The 21,029-nt window shown below is 51.5% G+C and overlaps 3 non-coding genes across 3 annotated transcripts; all 3 read left to right on the top strand.

Moving 5' to 3' along the window:
- Positions 1–6,643: 6,643 nt before the first annotated feature.
- TRNAE-UUC (transfer RNA glutamic acid (anticodon UUC)) lies at positions 6,644–6,715 on the top strand. The gene has a single exon. It is a non-coding gene; the product is annotated as a tRNA-Glu (tRNA).
- Positions 6,716–6,922: 207 nt separating this feature from the next.
- TRNAY-GUA (transfer RNA tyrosine (anticodon GUA)) lies at positions 6,923–7,007 on the top strand. Its single transcript is given in 2 exon segments — positions 6,923–6,959; positions 6,972–7,007. It is a non-coding gene; the product is annotated as a tRNA-Tyr (tRNA).
- A 2,737-nt stretch (positions 7,008–9,744) lies between these two features.
- Positions 9,745–9,826, top strand: TRNAS-AGA (transfer RNA serine (anticodon AGA)). The gene has a single exon. It is a non-coding gene; the product is annotated as a tRNA-Ser (tRNA).
- Positions 9,827–21,029: the final 11,203 nt, after the last annotated feature.

The following is a 21,029-nucleotide window of genomic DNA, read 5'->3' as shown; positions in this document are numbered from 1 at the left end:
TCCTATTGTAGGGACAGTTTTCCTATCTTTCCTTAGTGCTTGTAGCAGTTCATAACAAAACTGTGTTTGAGGGCTGTGGAGGCCATTATACTGTGTAGTTCTCTGTGGAGACCATTATACCATGTGAGGGTCTTTATATTGTATGTGTGAGGTGAGTGTACTGTGGAGGCCGTTAGACAGTGTGGAGGGCTTTCGGGGCCATTATACAGTGTGGAGGGCTGTGGAGGCCATTGTACTGTGTGGAGGGCTGTGGGGGCTATTATACCGTGCTCCTGCTTTATCCTCCCTGTATCTGCTCTTATACCTGCTCCTGCTCTCTCCTCCCTGCATTAGCTTTCTATTGCCTGTGCCTTCTGTCTCCTCCCGATACGTATTCTCATGTATGTGCTCCTGCTCTCTGTAGGGTACATCATGAGATGTGGGGAGCTTTGGAGACCAACAACTGTATGTGGGAGGACTGTGAGTAATCAAATAGTGTGTGAGGCTGTATGGAGACCATTGTACTGTGCGTGGGAGTTTATATTGTATGTGTGAGGTGAGTGGGCTGTGGAGGCCATTTTACTGGAGGGCTGTGGGGGCCATTATACAGTGCGGAGGACTGCGGGGGCCATTATACTGTGTAGAGGGTTGTATAAGGGTTGTATAAAGCCATTATACTGTGTGGAGGGTTTTATAAGGTCACTCATTATACTATGTAGGGAGCATTATATTGTGTGGAGGACTGTGTGGGGCCTATATACTGTGTGAAGGATTGTGTGGGGGCCATCATATTATGTGGAGGTTTGTGGAGGGGGCATAATATTGTATGGAGGGCCATGGGGACCTCGTACTGTGTGAGGGCCATCATATTGTGTGGGGGACTGTGAGTGACATGATACTATGTGGGGTGATGTGGTAGTGACCATTCTGTGATGGGGTCTCATAATGTGTGGGGGGGAACTGCGGAGACTTACTGTGTGGGGAGCACTTAGGCACATCATACTTTAGGAGGTGGGGGACTGTGAGGGTGATCATACTGTGGATAATGTGGAGGAAGGCACTGTGGGGGTATCATTCTGTGTTTAGTGGGAAATTTGTAAGCCTCATACTTTATCGGTCCATAAAATTGGTATTGTAATGGGTGGGAATCCTAAGGCACTTTCTTCAACAGTTTCAAAATACTTTGAAAGTGTCGCAAAGTTGGGATATGCACTCTTCTATGACTACACCCATGCACAGTAACCCTGCAGAATGTTATTTTGTTTGGGGTAGTGGGATGGGTTGAATTAAGACTTCTGCTATGGGGCTTTATGATTTCTATGTATGCCCCTGCTCCCCGACTAGTCCTATGATCGTCTACCATTTCTTTTTGTTCTCTCTCCAAGTCCTCTGACGGGCGCCGCACTAACAACGCCCCACACTATCATGTGGTTCTGACACAAGTGAAAGATGTGACAGCAGGGGTGGTACGGTGCCCACTAGAAGACCGGAGGGAGAAGAAGGAAGAGGAGACAATCGAGGGACCAGGCAAGGAGTGAGAGAAGTATGGAAGGGGCTGATAAGACTCGAGTCTAAGGCCACGTTCACACGTTCAGTATTTGGTCAGTATTTTTTATCAGTATTTGTAAGCCGAAATCAAGAGCGGGAAAAAAATGCAGAAGTGGTGATGTGTTTCTATTATACTTTTCCACTGCTAATTTTACGAATACTTAGGTAAAATTCTGACCAAATACTGAATGTCTGACTGTAGCTTAAGAGTTTATTATATGGTGAGAATTGAATCCTCCCACTTTGAATGTAACACCACTACCTGTGTCCCAACATGGTTTCCCTTCCCTATCATGCAGGGACACCGACATACTCACCACTCCTTGTCCTCTACTTGTTGTGTACGCTGTGCATGTTTCCTGGTAGCATGCTTAGAGCTTACACACATGCTCCCTGTTTCTTAAAGAGAGAGTGCGCATGTTCCTAATGTGTCCTCAACCAATTGCTGGGCGGCATTTAGTATTTAAGGCACCTCCACCTGTTGGGAGGTGCCTGAGCAACATTCTCCTTTAGTGTTGATGCAACTACTAAGTTGCCAGGTCCTCTGTCCTTGTCTGAACCTGCTTCCCTGAGCTAGTGTGGCCCAGGCCCGAACACTGAACCAGTACCTGTATCTACCCTTGCCTGAACCTGCTGTCTGAATTAGGACCTGTCTCTTAACATGTTTGCATCTAAGTCTTGATATTTCCTTCTACCTGTTATGTCAGACCCTTGATCTGTCTCTGAATCTTCCAGTGTTTGAATCCGTACCTGCTTCCACTTCTTCTGTATCTGAATCAGTACTTTCCTCCAAACCTGATGTCTGATTCAGTCCCTACTTCTAAACCTGCTGTGTCAGAAGCAGCACCTTTCCTTAATCATCTATGTCTGAATTAGTACCTATCTCTAATCTGTTGTCGCTGTGCTACATTAGTGATCAGTGTGTACACTTGCTACTTCCTTGTAAGTATCCTGTGTGAATCTCACACTGTCGGTCCTGTGTGTACCTGTCTTTGTATTTGTCCTGTGCGAACTTGAACCTGTCTGTTCCATGTGAACCGAGTCCTGTCTATCCTATGGGAACCTGCAGCTCCCTGCCTGTCCGCCCCTGCGGCTCCCTGCCTATCCTCCCCTACGGCTCACTGCCTGTCCTCCCCTGCGGCTCCCTGCCTGTCCTCCCCTGCAGCTCCCTGCCTGTCTGCCCCTGCGGCTCCCTGCCTGTCCGCCCCTGCGGCTCCCTGCCTGTCCTCCCCTATGGCTCCCTGCCTGTCCTCCCCTGCGGCTCCCTGCCTGTCCTCCCCTGCGGCTCACTGCCTGTCTGCATTTGCGGTTACCAGTTTGTACACACCTGCGAACTGGAGCCTCTCCTTCCAGTAAGCTAGCTCTCCCTGAAGTTGTACTGGTCTGTCCAGTCTAAACTGGGTCCTGCTGCTGAGGCAGTGCCCACTAGCGCCTGCCTGTATATCAGTCGTGTCCATTGGCTCCTGCCTGCATACCAGTTGTTCCTGCCAGCACCTGCCTGCCTATCAGCCGCACGTGTATACCAGCCATACCCACATGCACCTGCCTTCCTGTATATCAGCAGTGCCCACCAGCACCTGCTTTCCTGTATTCCTCCTGCGCCTGCCAGCACTTGCCGTTCCTGTATATCAGCAGTGCCCACCAGCACCTGCTTTCCTGTATTCCTCCCGCGCCTGCCAGCACTTGCCGTTCCTGTATATCAGCAGTGCCCACCAGCACCTGCTTTCCTGTATTCCTCCCGCGCCTGCCAGCACTTGCCGTTCCTGTATATCAGCAGTGCCCACCAGCACCTGCTTTCCTGTATTCCTCCCGCGCCTGCCAGCACTTGCCGTTCCTGTATATCAGCAGTGCCCACCAGCACCTGCTTTCCTGTATTCCTCCCGCGCCTGCCAGCACTTGCCGTTCCTGTATATCAGCAGTGCCCACCAGCACCTGCTTTCCTGTATTCCTCCCGCGCCTGCCAGCACTTGCCGTTCCTGTATATCAGCAGTGCCCACCAGCACCTGCTTTCCTGTATTCCTCCTGCGCCTGCCAGCACTTGCCGTTCCTGTATATCAGCAGTGCCCACCAGCACCTGCTTTCCTGTATTTCTCCTGCGCCTGCCAGCACTTGCCGTTCCTGTATATCAGCAGTGCCCACCAGCACCTGCTTTCCTGTATTCCTCCCGCGCCTGCCAGCACTTGCCGTTCCTGTATATCAGCAGTGCCCACCAGCACCTGCTTTCCTGTATTTCTCCTGCGCCTGCCAGCACTTGCCGTTCCTGTATATCAGCAGTGCCCACCAGCACCTGCTTTCCTGTATTCCTCCTGCGCCTGCCAGCACTTGCCGTTCCTGTATATCAGCAGTGCCCACTAGCACCTGCTTTCCTGTATTCCTCCCGCGCCTGCCAGCACTTGCCGTTCCTGTATATCAGCAGTGCCCACCAGCACCTGCTTTCCTGTATTCCTCCCGCGCCTGCCAGCACTTGCCGTTCCTGTATATCAGCAGTGCCCACCAGCACCTGCTTTCCTGTATTCCTCCCGCGCCTGCCAGCACTTGCCGTTCCTGTATATCAGCAGTGCCCACCAGCACCTGCTTTCCTGTATTCCTCCCGCGCCTGCCAGCACTTGCCGTTCCTGTATATCAGCAGTGCCCACCAGCACCTGCTTTCCTGTATTTCTCCTGTGCCTGCCAGCACTTGCCGTTCCTGTATATCAGCAGTGCCCACCAGCACCTGCTTTCCTGTATTCCTCCTGCGCCTGCCAGCACTTGCCGTTCCTGTATATCAGCAGTGCCCACCAGCACCTGCTTTCCTGTATTCCTCCCGCGCCTGCCAGCACTTGCCGTTCCTGTATATCAGCAGTGCCCACCAGCACCTGCTTTCCTGTATTCCTCCCGCGCCTGCCAGCACTTGCCGTTCCTGTATATCAGCAGTGCCCACCAGCACCTGCTTTCCTGTATTCCTCCTGCGCCTGCCAGCACTTGCCGTTCCTGTATATCAGCAGTGCCCACCAGCACCTGCTTTCCTGTATTCCTCCTGCGCCTGCCAGCACTTGCCGTTCCTGTATATCAGCAGTGCCCACCAGCACCTGCTTTCCTGTATTCCTCCTGCGCCTGCCAGCACTTGCCGTTCCTGTATTCCTCCCACGCCTGCCAGCACCTGCCGTTCCTGTATTCCTCCTGCGCCTGCCAGTACTTGCCGTTCCTGTATTCCAGCCGGACCTGCCAGTGCCTGCATACCTCCTTGAGGGTCAGCTGCCGTGCGTCTGAGGTCTGCTCTGGAGTAGTAGCTGACATTCATCCAGTGCCAAGTCTATCCGCACCACGCACCATCAGGGTCTCTAGCAAAGAGTCAGGTGTTCGCTTAACCCTTCCAGGCTCCGCTCGGTCCACAGCATAGTGGGACCACGAACCCCGTGCGTAACCTGTGAACGTAACACTCAATTAAGGAAATCTTCTCAGATAGAATTTCAGGAACTTAACACAACTCTAGAATCAGTCATTCTTGGGATGAGAAGTGGGGCACCAGCGGTACAAAAGTTTGAATAACCACCTTTAATTTGGAAAAAAGGAAATATTGGCGGCTCAAAAACTATCAGTGTCTGCATTGTCATTCACAGACTGGAATCTTTACAGTATAACCTGAAATTTGTTTCCAGACTTCACTTTTAATGCACTAATAATTCCATGTATCACCTTTATTTCTGATAATGGCTTTACATCTGTGCAGACTGTAGCCACTAAGTGCGGACCCCTGCGGACAGATACTCCAGCCCGTCCCAACTGCACTACATTTCACAGGTCTTTTGCATTCTTAGGTTTTGTATCACAAACAGCATTTTTGATGTCACTCTTCAAATTCTCCACTGGACTGAGGTCTGGGGCTCTTCATAACATCAGTCTTGTTGGTCTGGATGCAGGATGTTGCCTGCTTGCCGGTGTGGTTGGGGTCGTTGTCCCCATTTCAAGGGCATTTCTTCTTCAGCATAAGGCAACATGACGTCTCCCAGTATTGTGATATATTCACACTGGCCCACGGTGCCTGTTATGCGATAAATGGGTCCAAATCCATAGTATGAGAAACATCCCCAAACCATTCCGCTTGCATGATTTGCAGTCTTCACAGTGTAGTGTGGCTTTAATTCAGTGTTTATGGGGCGGTCTTTACACCCAATAAGAACAATCTTGCGCTTATCTGTCCATAGAAGGTTCCGGCACTTCTCTTTAGGCCAGACAGTGAGTTCTTTGGAAAACTGTAACCTTTTCATTAATGGGACTTTATCGTAAAGTTTCTTGTAAATAGTTTGGCTTCACGTAAACGTCTTCTGATGGTTGCAGGACTCACAGGTCCCTGGAGCTTCTCTCTACCTCTCTGATCTCCCTAGAGCCGATCATTGGATGCTCCCTTGTCATCCTTGTGACTGTATCATCTATGCGGATGGTAGTATTTATTTTCCTATCACGTGTTTCGGCTTTTGTTTGCCATTTAAAGCATTGGACATCTTTTTAGCTGAGCAGCCAATTATTTTCTTTACTTCTTTATGTTTTCCCTTCTCCATTCATCTTCTTGATCAAAGTTCTTTCTCCTTCTGCCAACGTCGTCTGGAATGGCCCATTTTACTCACTGACGAGGGCTGAAACCAGCAGGAACAACATTTGCTGCCTCCTTATTTACCTAAGGGCCATCATTGACACCTGTTTCCTCACTAATGAACTCCACACTGCTATTAATTAGTACACCCCCTTTCATTAAACGAGTCAACTACACCCAATAAGCAGTGCGGATGTCATGACTGTGGATTCTGTTGGTTGCTCATTACTTGCCTGCACCTAGTCATGTTTTCTACCATATTGTATGATCTTTTGCGCTAAAACAAGTAATTAAACACATTAGTGATGTCAGACTGCTAGTATATACTGTACCACACAGCGGCATGAAGTTTTATAGGATTGTCATGAAATCTAGGGACACAGTTTGACATTCCCCATGCAGGGTTAAACCAGAGAAGCAGGACATGTGCACCGAAAACTAAGCTCTCCCGCAACATTTGTCCTCTGTAGTGTGAGGTCGGAGGAAGCTACACAGCGGGCGGATGGTGACGGAGAAGACAGATACAGTCAGCGGCATGCTTGGGCCTCCCATATGGTCTAGCGGTTAGGATTCCTGGTTTTCACCCAGGCGGCCCGGGTTCGACTCCCGGTATGGGAAGACAACATCTTTTTATAATAATTTTGTAGAATATAACATTTATTGTTTTATTTACTTTATTACATTTATTTTTTTTTGAAAACACGTAATATCATAGAGGGATAAATCATTTCTACATCAGGTCACTAGAGAAAAGACATCTGATCTACAGTCCTGAGTCAGCGCAACGGCACACATCACACATCATGTAGAGGAGGAACATGCAAGCCTTCGATAGCTCAGCTGGTAGAGCGGAGGACTGTAGTGGAGCACAGACATCCTTAGGTCACTGGTTCGATTCCGGTTCGAAGGACATTTTGTTTTGTTTTTTTTATTTAGTTTTATTTAAGACAAAAGTTCACAAAAATATTTACTGCAAAACAATTCAGTGGAAACAGAGGAAAAAAAAATCTCCAGATAAGTCTTCATGTGATCTGCTGACAAGCTGCCCCTGTATTACGGTAATTACGGCGGTTCTGGCAGCTCCGTCCTCTGCTCGCTCATTTGTGATATTACAGCCTAGTTGTAGTTTTTGCAGAGTTGTTTCTGGACTAATAGATGGTGAATTATGGTAATTTACAGTGGAAACAATAATAAGGTGAGAAAAAAATAAATCCCAGTTTAGTAACTTATTTTTTTTTTGTAAAAAATATTCAAGAAACAAAAACACATACAATAAAGCTTCAGATGATCATTTATAAGTAAAAAAAATATATATTAAAACGATCAAAATAAGAAAAAAAAAAGTGTTTTTAACTCACTAAATACGTGATCTTCATCTTGAATGCTGGGGTTCTGCTATTAGGATAATTAAGGTGGCAGAGTCTGACTCTATGGTCTCCTGGAAGTCCTGAGAATTTAGAGTTTTCCTTTTTTGTATTGCCCAACCCCAATAACGTCCTCCTCATCCCCCACAATGTCCCACTCATCGCCCACAACATCCCCCTCATCCCCAACAATGTCCCACTCATCCCTCACAATGTCCCACTCATCCCTCACAACGTCCTCCTCATCCCCCACAACGTCCCATTCATCCCTCACAACATCCCCCTCATCCCCCATAATGTCCCACTCATCCCTCACAATGTCCCCCTCAACCCTCACAATGTCCCCCTCATCTTCCACAATGTCCCACTCATCCCCCACAATGCCCCCCTCTTCCCCCACAATGTCCCCCTCATCCCTCACAACGTCCTCCTCATCCCCCACAACGTCCCACTCATCCCTCACAATGTCCCCCTCATCCCCCACAATGTCCCACTCATCGCCCACAACTTCCCCCTCATCCCCTACAATGTCCCACTCATTGCCCACAACTTCCCCCTCATCCCCCACAATGTCCCACTCATCGCCCATAACTTCCCCCTCATCCCCCACAATGTCCCACTCATTGCCCACAACTTCCCCCTCATCCCCAACAATGTCCCACTCATCGCCCACAACTTCCCCCTCATCCCCCACAAGGTCCCTCTCATCGCCCACAACTTCCCCCTCATCCCCCACAATGTCCCACTCATTGCCCACAACTTCCCCCTCATCCCTCACAATGTCCCACTCATCCCTCACAACGTCCCCCTCATCCCCCACAACGTCCCCCTCATCCCCCACAACATCCCCCTCATCCCCCACAATGTCCCCCTCATCCCTCACAATGTCCCCCTCATCTTGCACAATGTCCCACTCATCCCTAACAATGTCCCCCTCATCCCCCACAATGTCCCATTCATCCCTCACAATGTCCCATTCATCCCTCATAATGTCCCCCTCATCCCTCACAACGTCCCCCTCATCCCCTACAATGTCCCACTCATCGCCCACAATGTCCCCCTCATCCCCCACAATGTTCCCCTCATCACTCACAACGTCCCCTTCATCCCCCAAAACGCCCCCCTCATCCTCCACAACGACCCCCTCATCCCCCACAACATCCCAATCATCCCCCACAATGTCCCACTCATCCCTCACAATGTCCCCCTCATCCCTCACAATGTCCCCCTAATCTTCCACAATGCCTCACTCATCCCTCACAATGTCCCATTCATCCCTCACAATGTCCCATTCATCCCTCACAATGTCCTCCTCATCCCCCACAACGTCCCACTCATCCCCCATAATGTCCCACTCATCCCTCACAATGTCCCCCTCAACCCTCACAATGTCCCCCTCATCTTCCACAATGTCCCACTCATCCCCCACAATGCCCCCCTCATCCCCCATAATGTCCCACTCATCCCTCACAATGTCCCCCTCAACCCTCACAATGTCCCCCTCATCTTCCACAATGTCCCCCTCATCCCCCACAATGCCCCCCTCTTCCCCCACAATGTCCCCCTCATCCCTCACAACATCCTCCTCATCCCCCACAACGTCCCACTCATCCCTCACAACGTCCCCCTCATCCCCCACAATGTCTCACTCATCGCCCACAACTTCCCCCTCATCCCCCACAAGGTCCCTCTCATCGCCCACAACTTCCCCCTCATCCCCCACAATGTCCCACTCATTGCCCACAACTTCCCCCTCATCCCTCACAATGTCCCATTCATCCCTCACAACGTCCCCCTCATCCCCCACAACGTCCCCCTCATCCCCCACAACATCCCCCTCATCCCCCACAATGTCCCCCTCATCCCTCACAATGTCCCCCTCATCCCTCACAATGTCCCCCTCATCCCCCACAATGTCCCATTCATCCCTCACAATGTCCCATTCATCCCTCATAATGTCCCCCTCATCCCTCACAACGTCCTCCTCATCCCCTACAATGTCCCACTCATCGCCCACAATGTCCCCCTCATCCCCCACAATGTCCCCCTCATCACTCACAACGTCCCCCTCATCCCCCAAAACGCCCCCCTCATCCCCCACAACGACCCCCTCATCCCCCACAACGTCCCACTCATCCCCCACAACGTCCCACTCATCCCTCACAATGTCCCCCTCATCTTCCACAATGTCCCACTCATCCCCCACAATGTCCCACTCATCGCCCACAACTTCCCCCTCATCCCACGAGATGCATAGAGATAAAGAAAAGCCACTGAGCAGCTGTAGTCGTGGCCGAGTGGTTAAGGCGATGGACTAGAAATCCATTGGGGTCTCCCCGCGCAGGTTCGAATCCTGCCGACTACGGGAAGCTTTTTGTTTTTGCCTTTCAGGACTCGAGTGTCTGTGACTTTATCGTAGGACGACTCTTGTGTAATGAATGACTTGTCTTTTGTGGGACTGGTTTATATTTGTTGTTAGATGAAGACATGTTGGTGATTGGAGCCGCGTTACATCGAATGAAAGGGATTAAATGGTTAAGACCAATTATAATAAAATAAATGATCTCCCCCTCACCCCTCGCCACAGGTCCCATTCATGGAAAGCACTAGGGAGCAGCAGGGCCCGGGTGAGCCCCAAAATGAGACCAGCGGAGGATCAGTGACGGGGGGAATAGTTTCTTTAAATTATTTGAATTAATCCACATATTTTTTAGAATCTTCATTATCTAGAAAAAAAATGTTTATATATTACTTTATATTTGGAAAAAAATGAGGGGAAAAAGTATAAATGAATGAATTGATCCTAAATGTGTCAAATTTGTTTAGATTTTCCTAAAATTTGTGGATTCAGGATAATCTGAATTTTGGGCCATTTGCTTCACTCGAATCTGCTGTTTTGCTGGACTTACAATTGACAGAAAGGGGTTTAAAAAAAATAAAAGTTATACTCACCTTGCATCAGCCCTCACCTGTCCAGACAAGCAGCTCCTCTGCACTCCAGACTGGTCTGACGATGTCTTCTCTGGCCACGTTCGGGCATCTTTTGGCCCCTCCCTACTGACTGGAGGTGTGGAACATGAACTGGCTTGGAGCACGGACTGGCGGTGTGGAGCACAGAATTGCGGTGTGGAGCATGGACTCGCAGTATAGAGAACGTACTGGTGCTGTGTAGCAAGGTCTGGCGATGTGGAGCATGGACTGGCTGTGAGGAGCACGGACTGGTGGTGTGGAGCATGGTTTGGCGGTGTGGAGCAGGGACTGTAGTAGACACCTGGCCCCAGACTTGGCCTCTAGCTATCCATTTCTCTTATTCCCTTTTCTTGACCTACCCTTCTGGCATTGATCCAGGACTGTTACTTCTCCACCCCTTTGTTTTGCCCCTCTGTACTACAAGCCCTTCTGGTATCTGACCTCGGACCTCCTTACTTCCCTGTCTCACAGCTTGTCTGTGAGCAGTGACTCTGCGTCACACATGACAGTAGCAATAGCAGTGAGCTGTGAACCAGAGAAGACAAAACTTTAACTGGCCGTGGTAGTCAGAGGTTCAGGAGTATAAATAGAAGACAGCTCCACCCTAAACTTGTAGAAAGGAGCAATCTCAATCAGCTATCCGACTTCCCACAGAGAGGATTAGCATGGCTTATTACCATGTTTTTCTATTTGATCCCTGTATGTAGCGCTGAACCAGCATTTCTGTATGTAGAAGCAGCAATGACTCTCCGTCCTCTGGACCCGGCTATCATATGATCACTGGGAGCAGAGAGGGAGCCGGAGCGGCTGAGTCCTAGGAGACCTAGTCAGCTCTGCTGTGCAACATGAGAGCTGAATTTCCCTTATAACTGGGGCTAATTACCAATTAATCAGCATTAAAAGTCCAAACCACTATTTATAGCCCTGCTATGTCTGAAAGAAAATTACACACATATTTCCTCTTTTCTTTATATTTTACCTCGACATCAGCAAAAAAGCATATAAAAAATACATAAAATTAAGTCTTATGTATTGTGAAAAACACAGTATCTGAATATCCAAATGAGGAAATTTGTTAGTGACTGATATGGATCCGGGTGGTGGAACCTCTGTGCTGCGGTGCAAGGAGGGACCAGAGGGGCGTAACTAGGTATCAACTCGGACTGACCAAGGTCGCAAGGCGGCTCAATCGACTCCGTGAACCAGGGAAGGACCGAGCAGAGGGACCAGGTGCTACTCTGGGCCTGTCCTTGTATGAGAGCAGGTGACTCCCACTGGTCAGAAGGCAGGGACTGACTGGTACAGCAGATGAGCACGGCAGGCAGGCTGACGGGTGATCCGGGTAGGCAGACTGGCAGACACGGCAGGTAACAAGCAGGAGCCTCCAGGTAGGCTGGCTGGTAGGCACGGCAGGTAACTGGTACATCCTCCGGGTAGGCAGGCAACCCTGGCCCATAGACAGACTGGCGGGTTAGGACCGTAGGCAGACAGTCGGGCTGGAGAGTGTACTTGACTGGCAGACACAGGTAGACAGGCTGGCGGACTGGACTGGTTGTCAGGCTGGCGGACTGGACTGGTAGTCAGGCTGGCGGACTGGACTGGTAGTTGGGCTGGCGGACTGGACTGGTAGTCAGGCTGGCGGACTGGACTGGTAGTCAGGCTGGCGGACTGGATGGTAGTCAGGCTGGTGGACTGGACTGGTAGTCAGACTAGCAGCGGGACCTGAGGGCTGAAGCAGAGTTTAGAACACAGAGCTACAACCTTGCATGGGCACCTCCGTTTTGGTACCTTTTATATGAGAGGTCCTCCAGCCATTAGCCGGGAACTCCTAAGGACGGCGCGCGTGGCCCCTTTAAGAGGGAGGGAGCGCGCGCGCGCCCTAAGCACAGTGCTCGGGCTGCTGCGCACGCCGGCAGCAGCAGCAGCAGCAGCAGAAGGGCCGGAAGACGCCGAGCCAGGAGTGCGGCGGTAAGGAGGACGGTGTCTCTGCCTGTCAGGGGGCAGAGACGCCGATGCTACAGTACGCCCCCTTTACTCCCCCTCTTTTTTAGGCCCAAAAAATTTTTTTTAAGAAGAAGCGGGGCATGGAAGTTCTCCCTGGGTTCCCAAGTTCTCTCCTCTGGGCCAAACCCCTTCCAATCCACCAGAAAAAAGGGTTTTCCTCTTACCCTCTTGGTGGCCAGAATGTTCTCTACCTCATAGACGTCCTCAGCGGAGACTGGAGCTGGGGTGGTACCTGGATCGTCGGAAAAAGAATTAAGAACAACCTGTTTGAGGAGAGATACGTGGAAGGAGTTGGGAATCCGTAAGGTGGCCGGGAGTTTTAACTTGTAGGCCACTGGATTGATTTGCTTGAGGACTTCAAATGGACCGATGAACCGTGGACCCAACTTATAGAAGGGTATTTTGAGACGAACATGTTTGGAGGAGAGCCAAACCTTGCCTCCCGTACGGAATCGAGGCGGATCAAGACGTCTCTTATCAGCATGTCTCTTCATCCGCTCGGAGGATTGAAGAAGTGCGGATCTAGTGTCCTCCCAAATGGTGGAAAATTCGCTGACCAGAGACTCCGCGGCAGGATTGTCCACTGAAGTGGAGACAGGAAACGGAATCTGGGGGTGTTGACCGTAGGCCACAAAGAACGAGGACTTGGAAGAAGATTCACTCTCATGGTTATTATAGGAGAACTCGGCCCATGGTAGGAGCTCTACCCAATCGGTATGGTGAGCGTTGACGAAGTGCCGGAGGAAGCTGGTAAGGATCTGGTTGATATGTTCCACTTGGCCATTGGACTGAGGATGATAAGCAGAGGAGAAATCCAAAAAGACATCCAGCAGCTTACATGTAGCTCTCCAGAAGCGCAAAGTGAACTGGACCCCTCGATCAGACACAATGTGGAGGGGTAGGCCGTGGAGACGAAAGATTTGATGAATGAAGTCCTAAGCCAGCACAGATGCAGACGGGAGATGAGGCAGAGGGATAAAGTGGGCCATTTTAGAAAAGCGATCAGCGACCACCCAAATGACAGTACAACCGGCAGAAACAGGGAGATCAGTAATAAAGTCCATAGCAATGTGTTGCCACGGGGCAGCAGGTATGGGAAGAGGCAGGAGACGGCCGGCTGGAAGACGTCTGGGAACCTTGTTGCGGGCACAGGATGAACAGGCCGTGACGACGTCTACAATATCCTTGCGCAGGGAAGGCCACCAGTAATGCCGGGTAATAAGCAGGAAGGTCCTCCGCTGGCCAGCATAGCCGGCTAGTTTAAATGAATAACCCCAGTGAAGAACATTCTTACGATCCGGAACCGCTAGAAACATCTTACCAGGTGGTAGACGAGACAGGTCCAAGGTAGCCACATTCACCACTTTGGAGGGATCGATGACATGCACAGGCTCCTCCTCTTGATCGGAAGACAGGAAGGATCAGGACAAAGCGTCGGCTTTAACGTTCTTGTCCACAGGGCGGTAACGTAGGGTAAAGTTGAAACAGGCGAAGAACAAAGACCACCGGGCCTGACGCGGATTGAGTCTTTGGGCATTTTGTAGATATGCCAGGTTTTTGTGGTCAGTATAGATGACCACCGGGTGCAGAGCCCCCTCTAGCAGGAAACGCAACTCCTCCAGCGCCAATTTGATGGCTAGCAGTTCTCGGTCACCTATGGAATAGTTGCGCTCGGATGAGGAAAAGAGCTTGGAGAAGAAGCCGCAGGTTACCATTCTCACATATGGAGATTTCTGGGTGAGCACCGCTCCGGCTCCGGAAGAGAAAGCATCAACCTCCAGAAAGAACTGTTTGTTGCAATCCGGACGGTGCAGCATCGGGGCAGAAGAGAAGGCTTGATTTAGGAAGAGGAAGGCCTCCTCCGCTTCGGACGTCCATTCCTTAGGATTAGCACCCTTACGGGTGAGCGCAGATGTGGGTGCAGTCCGGGAAGAGAAATGTGGGATGAAGAGGCGGTAATAGTTAGCGAAGCCCAGGAATCGCTGAATCGCCATCAACCCCTCCGGTCAGGGCCACTTTAAGACGGCAGAGACCTTCTCAGGGTCCATCCGTAGACCAGTCTTAGAGATAATATAGCTCAGGAACGGAAGAGAGGTCTGCTCGAAAAGGCATTTCTCAAATTTTGCGTGTAGGTGATTCTGCCTGAGCCTAAGCAGGACCTGACAAACATCCCTCCGGTGTGTGGGTAGATCCAGAGAGAAGACCAAGATGTCGTCCACGTACACCAACACGCATGAATATAAGAGGTCACGGAAGATGTCGTTAACTAGTTCTTGGAAGACGGCTGGAGCATTACAGAGGCCTAACGGCATCACATGGTTTTCATAGAGGCTGTCCCGGGTATTGAATGCCGTCTTCCACTCATCTCCTTGGCGGATCCGGACCAAGTTATACGCCCCACGAAGATCGAGCTTGGAGAAGGTCTTCGAGCCTTTAAGGCAGTTGAACAGCTCTGAGATGAGTGGCAGGGGGTATTTATTTTTGATAATAATCTGGTTAAGTCCTCTATAATCGATACAGGGGCGTAGTGAACCGTCTTTCTTTTTTACGAAGAAGAATCCAGCTCCAGCCGGGGAGGTAGATTTCTGGATGAATCCCCTAGCCAGATTTTCTTCGATGTACTCCAACATGGCCCGGGTTTCTGCCAGCGACAAGGGGTAGATACGCCCATGGGGTGGAGTTGCACCAGGTACCTTGTCGATGGGGCAATCATATGGCCTATGAGGTGGCAGTGTCTCTGCCTCCTTCTTGTCGAAGACATCTGCATAGGACCAGTAAGGTGCCGGTAGACCAGGTAAATTAGCTGGGTTAGACGGAGGTCGAACCGGGCGAACCGGAACCAGGAAGGTCTCATGGCAATCCTGTCACCAACGGAGCACCTCACCGGATCGCCAATTCAGAATGGGTTCATGTCTCTGTAGCCAGGGTAGACTTAGCAAAAGGGAGTGAGAGAGTTCGGACAGCACATGGAAGGTGTAACATCCCTGGCGGCGTGCTTGCATAGTGCACCACCTCCCACTATGCAAGACTGCAATCTTACCTCTCAGTCCAGCCTGCAAATCTTTCTCCAGTTCATGCTGTGTGCATGTCTCTTGACTGACTGCTTAGGGCGGCTGTCCGGTTACTTCCTGATTCTTATAACTGCTGTGGGCGCACCCATAATGCGTCTCCAGCCTATTGCTGTGAGTCACTGGATATTTAAACCCCCTCCACCCAGTAGGAGGTGCCTGAGCAACACTAACATTCAGTGTGCTCCTTGACTCTGAAGTTGCCAGGTCCAGCTCTTCTTCTTGTCTGTTTCCGCCATCTCTGGGGGCTGTATACCCAGGCCTGTTATCTCTGACTTCTAGTCTGTTCCGCCACTCTGGGGGCTGTATACCCAGGCTCGTTCTTGTATCTCATTGCAGTAGCAGTTCCTGTCTGAACTGTATCCTAGCCTGTTACCTGTTTTTCTCTATGTCCGTACTTTCCCTTTTCCTGCAGTATCTGAACCTGCACCTAACTCCAACTCGTTGTCTTTGTACTTCTGTTTGTTTGTTTTGTGTCCACTCGCTACTTCATAGTAAGTACCTTGTGTGTATCTGGTTCTGCTTGTCCCTTTTCCCTTCCTCCGTATCCATCTCCTGTGTTCTAGCCATCTTCCTGCATTTTCCAGTCTGTTCCATGTGAACAGAGCCCTGTCCTCTCTGCCTGCACCTTCAGCCCTGCTCTGCTCTGCCTCGTCCACCGCACCTGCGGTTTTGCTCCACTCTGTCTTGCCCACCCCTCCGGCGGTTTCTTTCTGCTCTGACTTACCCACCGCTCCGGTGGTTCCGCTCTGCTCTGCCTTGTCCACCGCACCTGTGGTTTCGCTCTGCTCTGTCTTGCCGACTGCTCCGGCGGTTTCTCTCTGCTATGACTTGCCCACCACTCCGGCGGTTTCTCTCTGCTCTGACTTACCCACCGCTCCGACGGCTTCTCTCTGCTCTGACTTGCCCACAGCTCCGGCGGTTTCTCTCTGCTTTGACTTACCCACCACTCCGGCGGTTCCGCTCTGCTCTGCCTTGTCCACCGCACCTGCGGTTTCACTCCGCTCTGTCATACCCACCGCTCTGGCAGTTTATCTCTGCTCTGACTTGCCTACCGCTCCGGTGGTTTCTCTCTGCTCTGCCTTACCCTCCGCTCCGGTGGTTTCTCTTTGCTCTGACTTACCCACCGCTCCGGTGGTATCTCTTTGCTCTGACTTACCCACCGCTCTGGCGGCTTCTCTCTGCTCTGACTTGCCCACCGCTCCGGCGGTTTCTCTCTGCTCTGACTTACCCACCACTCCGGCAGTTCCACTCTGCTCTGCCTTGTCCACCGCACCTGTGGTTTTTCTCCGCTCTGTCATGCCCACCGCTCCGGCGGTTTCTCTCTGCTCTGACTTGCCTACTGCTCCGGCGATTTCTCTCTGCTCTGCCTTACCCTCCGCTCCGGTGGTTTCTCTTTGCTCTGACTTACCCACCGCTCCGGCGGCTTCTTTCTGCTCTGACTTGCCCACCAGTCCGGCGGTTTCTCTCGTCTCTGCCTTGTACACCACTCCGGCGGTTCCGCTATGCTCTGCCTTGCCCACCGCACCTGCGGTTTTCGCTCCGCTCTGCTTGCTCACCGCACCAGCAGTTCCTCTCTGCTCTGCCTTGTCCTCCGCTCCAGCGGTTTTGCTTTACTCTGCTTGTCTACCGCATCTGCGGCTCTGTACCTGTCTCCCAGTCTGTACTGGACCCTATCCAGCCTGCGCTCCAACCTGCTAGTACCTCCCTGTCTGCACTCCAGCCGTGCTTGCCAGTATCTCCCTGTCTGCACTCCAGCCGTGCTTGCCAGTGCCCACCTGTCTGCATACCAGCCGTGCTTGCCAGTGCCCACCTGTCTGCATACCAGCCGTGCTTGCTAGTGCCCACCTGTCTGCATACCAGCCGTACTTGCCAGTACCCTTCTGTCTGCATACCAGCCATACTTGCCAGTACCCACCTGCCTGTATGCCAGTCTAACCTGCCTGTTCCTGCATTCCCCGGTTTGGGTCAACAACTGTGACCGAGGTCTGACCTGGAGTCGCACCTGGTCCCTCTGCTCGATTCCTCCTTGGTCCATGGAGTCGACTAAGCCGCCGTGCGACCTTGGTCGGATCAGGTTGATACTTAGTTACGCCCCTCCAGGCACTCCTCGGTTCATGGTACAGTGGGATCACTAATCACGCTCACGCCAGTCAGTCCGGGCGCAAGCGTAACAGTTTGCTCAGGCCATGGTTCCCATTGAGCCCCACGGCCTTTCACTCTCAGAGACATTTTGAATCCTTGTCTGGCGAATACGTGCACCAAGAAATTTTTTTTTCTCAAGCTGTGGCCCAGGCGATTTACGCACCAGCCCAAATGGAGCTATCAGCACTCGTTCCTGCGGATCCCCCACGGTACTATGGGGATCCCAAATGAAGCCGTGCATTTTTGGATCAATGCATGCTGCATTTCAAGTTCTATGCTCACTATTTTCCTACTGATCGGGTTAAAGTAGCATTCATAATGTCCTACCTAGCGGGTGATGCTTTGAAATGGATCACCCCCCTATGGGAAGGATGGGATCCTATCATCTTTGACCTGCAGGCCTTCCTGGTGGCCTTTCTAATTGTCTTCGATGACCCTAATCCTGAAGCCTCTGCTAAAGCTTCCCTTCCTAATATCCCGGAGCAGCCCCGATGGGTAATGTGTGTAGGTAGCCTACCAGTCCTCCAGCCCGAAGAGACTGCTGCCCACCCAGAATCCACACAGGATGACTATGCTTCACAGAATACTTCTCTTCCCAACCTCAAGAGGCAGTCCAGACATGCAAGGCGTAGAGGTAAACCGTCACGCCAGGCTCTGTCCTCCCAAAGACCTCCTATTGCCCAGCCTGTAGAGGCAGCTTTCTGAACAGAATCCATGAAGGATGACTATGTTCGTCAGGCAAAGCAGAAGCTAGAACTCAGTTACAAAATCGGATTGCGGTCCCGCTGCGGTGGTTTGGGACCCCCTGACTATCTTTGTCCAGCGAAGGTTGGAGAATCCCAAGACATTAGGCCTGTAGGAGAGGCTGCCCTTGGCGTTAGTGTTTCCTCTGCACAGATGACCATGACTGTCTCCATGGCAAGTGAAGGCCTCGGATTAACCGGAAGTTTCGGCGGGCTTAAAGCCTTGAAGAGTCGGTGTCTGATTCCCGTCCGACAACTCCAGAAGCCGGTTTGGGCATTGTCTGCAGAAGGACGAGCCCTACTCAGAAACAGTCTACATATGTCTGTACAAATTAAGCTCCAGATTGAAGCATTACACATGAAGAAGTTCACATTCCAGGTGCTGTCTGGTTTACCCACAGGTCGTCCAGAGCCGAGAGATCTAGTGCCCGCTCAGGTCTGGAGATCCTGCATGGTGTATCCTGGGGGACTGCTAAGGTACAAGGGGTGTCCAGTCCCCACATCTTCAGGACAGTCAGCAGTTTCTTCTTCTTCACCAGATCTGCTAGTCGCTGACTCGCTGTGCGCTGAAGTCTCCGAAGGAAGGGAAGCGGAGGCGTTGTCCCCACACAGTCTCAACGATTGTACCAATGTTCTGGCTTCAGGTACCGTCCCGCCTTACAGACAAGTCATCTCTGAAACCAGTCTAAAGATGGTCCTAAAGCAAGGACCCTCCGTCTCTAAAAAATCTGGTTCTACATCCATCAAGGCGGTGTTTACCCCCGAGTCTCTGCACCCCTCCAACCAGGCGGAGAACCTCCAGTTGTCTCCTGATAACAAAGGGAGAGAGACTTTTCTACACCCGGTACCTGGTACACCGCCCATTTCATCCAATAAGCTTGGCAAAATGTACTTCGAAGCAGTGATTACCCCCGAGTCTCTGCATCCCTCCAACCAGGCGGAGGACCTCCAGTTGTCTCCTGAATTTCCCGGGGTGCTACCTGATAACAAACGGAGAGAGACTTTCCTGTGTGCTGTTCCTGGTACTTCACCCACTTCATCTGTTGCTGAGGATGGCTTGATAGGAGGAAGCATCCTAGTCACCAAGATGATGAGATCAGTTTCATTTCCTCTAATGGACAAAAGAGGTAATCCTCTTGAAGAGAAAGATTGGCCTCCAAATTCTCTGCAGAAGACCCTTGCAGGCTTGAAGAAGAGGGGGCGTAAAGGGGGGGGTACTGTAACATCCCTGGTGACGTGCTTGCATAGTGCACCACCTCCCACTATGCAAGACCGCAATCTTACCTGTCAGTCCAGCCTGCAAATCTTGCTCCAGTTCATGCTGTGTGCATGTCTCTTGTCTGACTGCTTAGGGCGGCGGCTCGGTTACTTCCTGATTCTTATAGCTGCTGTGGGCGCACCCCTAATGTGTCTCCAGCCTATTGCTGTGAGTCACTGGATATTTAAACCCCCTCCACCCAGTAGGAGGTGCCTGAGCAACACTAACATTCAGTGTGCTCCTTGACTCTGAAGTTGCCAGGTCCAGCTCTTCTTCTTGTCTGTTTCCGCCATCTCTGGGGGCTGCATACCCAGGCCTGTTATCTGTGACTTCTTGTCCGTTTCCGCCACCTCTGGGGGCTGTATACTCAGGTCTCTTATCTCTGACTTCTAGTCTCTTCCGCCACTCTGGGGGCTGTATACCCAGGCTCGTTCTTGTATCTCATTGCAGTAGCAGTTCCTGTCTGAACTGTATCCTAGCCTGTTACCTGTTTTTCTCTATGTCCGTACTTTCACTTTTCCTGCAGTATCTGAACCTGCACCTAACTCCAATTCATTGTCTCTGTACTTCTGTTTGTGAGTTTTGTGTCCACTCGCTACTTTATAATAAGTACCTTGTGTGTATCTGGTTCTGCTTGTCCCTTTTCCCTTCCTCCATATCCACCTCCTGTGTTCTAGCCATCTTCCTGCATTTTCCAGTCTGTTCCATGTAAACAGAGCCCTGTCACTCTCTGCCTGCACCTTCAGCCCTGTCCTGCTCTGTCTAGCCCAGCGCTCCGGCGGTTTCTCTCTGCTCTGACTTACCCACCGCACTGGCGGTTCCGCTCTTCTCTGCCTTGTCCACTGCACCTGTGGTTTTGCTCCGCTCTGTCTTGCCCACCGCTCCGGTGGCTTCTCTCTGCTCTGACTTGCCCACCGCTTTGGCGGTTTCTCTCTGCTCTGACTTACCCACCACTCCGGCGGTTCCGCTCTGCTCTGACTTAGCCACCGCTCCGGTGGCTTCTCTCTGCTCTGACTTGCCCACCGCTTTGGCGGTTTCTCTCTGCTCTGACTTACCCACCACTCCGGCGGTTCCGCTCTGCTCTGCCTTGTCCACCGCACCTGCGGTTTCGCTCCGCTTTGTCTTGCCCACCGCTCCGGCGGTTTCTCTCTGCTCTGACTTGCTCACTGCTCCGGCGGTTTCTCTCTGCTCTGCCTTACCCTCTGCTTCGGTGGTTTCTCTCTGCTCTGACTTAGCCACCGCTCCGGCGGCTTCTCTCTGCTCTGACTTGCCCACCGCTCCAGCAGTTTCTCTCTGCTCTGCCTTGTCCACCGCTCCGGCGGTTCCACTCTGATCTGCCTTGCCCACCGCACCTGTGTTTTTCGCTCTCCTCTGCTCGCT

Source organism: Phyllobates terribilis, unplaced genomic scaffold, assembly GCF_046119375.1.
Source record: "Phyllobates terribilis strain yellow unplaced genomic scaffold, ASM4611937v1 Scaffold_3__8_contigs__length_932513732, whole genome shotgun sequence".
NCBI lineage: Eukaryota > Metazoa > Chordata > Amphibia > Anura > Dendrobatidae > Phyllobates > Phyllobates terribilis.
This window is presented reverse-complemented; position numbering and strand designations above follow the sequence as displayed.